Genomic DNA, 1,629 nt, shown 5'->3' on the forward strand with positions numbered 1-1,629 from the left:
TTTTTATTGATTTCAGAGAGGAAGGGAGAGGGAGAGAGAGATGGAAACATCAGTGATGAGAGAGAAACATCGATCAGCTACCTCCTGCACACCCCCTACTGGGGATGTGCCTGCAACCAAGGTACATGCCCTTGACTGGAATCAAACCCTGGACTTTTCAGTCCACAGGCTGACGCTCTATCCACTGAGTGGAACCGGCTAGGGCTATTTTATTGATTTTTTTACAGAGAGGAAGGGAGAGGGATAGAGAGTTAGAAACATCGATGAGAAACATCGATCAGCTGCCTCCTGCACACCCCCTGCTGGGGATGCGCCCGAAACCAAGGTACATGCCCTTGACTGGAATCGAACCTGGGACCCTTCAGTCCACAGGCCGACGTTCTATCCACTGAACCAAACCGGTTAGGGCTAGACCTGCTTTCTAATGTAGCTAAACTTTTTCCAGCACAGTGAGGCACTCCAACTTCTCTTTCGGGTAATTGACAGCAACACAGCAGTAAATATCAACACAAAGCTGATCATTATTGTAGATCACGCAGGGAGAACAATGGGAAAATTTTTAACTGCAGCAGTGTTAGACTATATTCTGCACATTGAGAAAACCTGAAGTCATTTTCAAGGTCCACCATTTCTTCTTTTCAGTCGAGTCAAGTTTCTAAGCTTTCTAAATCTCTGTTTTCTGGCTAATGAAAAGAAAATAGGATTCCATTGAGTCTCCTATCTACCTACTTCAGGACTCCTGTGAGGATCAAATGAGATGAGGCACAGGAAAACGCTTCACAGACATTTGGTTATAGTGTAAAGTGTTCCTGTGTTCCTGGGCTGCAGAAACTCCAAGGAGGCTAGTCGCTAGGGAGAGGAAGCAGGCATTGCTACGTGATGTCATTACCCAGAGCCCACAGCAACCATTTCCGGGCCGGGCTGGCCTGTGGGCTGCATTTTGTGCCATGGGGTCTTGGCCTTATTGGCTGCTATTTGGTGGGGTGTCACTCCGGGGTGGTGGCCGGCCTGTGTCCCACTTAGGGGAAGCCGAGTGTTGGTTTGTGGTGCCGGCCAGTGTGTGTCATGGAAGCTCCTTCATTGAGCGTCTCCCCCCTGCTGGTCAGTGCGTGTCATAGTGAATGGTCGGACACTCAGTACTATTAGCCTTAGTATATTAGCCTTTTATATGTAGAGACTAGTGATCCGGTGCACGGATTCATGCACATTGAAAGGAAATTAATTACAAGGTGGCCGGTAGGGCGGGACTGGGTGAGATGGGCCAGACATGCTCTGGAGCCAACCTCCCGCTGTCCCTCCTTGGCCGGCTGCACCTGGGGTGGAACTGTGGCTTGAAAGGCATCTGTGGAGTGAGCAGGAACCCTCTGGCAGTTGGGGTCCCTCAGCCTGGCCTGTGGGGATTGGGCAGAAACTGGCTCTCCGACATCCCCTGAGGGGTCCCAGAGTGCGAAAGGGCACTCTGCAAAGTTGCTGTGGTACAGGGTGTGGAACGCAAACACAAGTGTGCAGTAACCAGATTCAGGGCGACAGTGCCCCAGCAACAACATAGCCCACGGCCAGAGGTGGAATCATGCGTCTTGCGAGGAATCAGGTTCCCTCCTCTCTGGTTTCAGGGTGTGTCACCGGAGA

The sequence above is a fragment of the Myotis davidii genome, unplaced genomic scaffold (genome assembly GCF_000327345.1).
Source record: "Myotis davidii unplaced genomic scaffold, ASM32734v1 scaffold648, whole genome shotgun sequence".
Classification (NCBI taxonomy): domain Eukaryota; kingdom Metazoa; phylum Chordata; class Mammalia; order Chiroptera; family Vespertilionidae; genus Myotis; species Myotis davidii.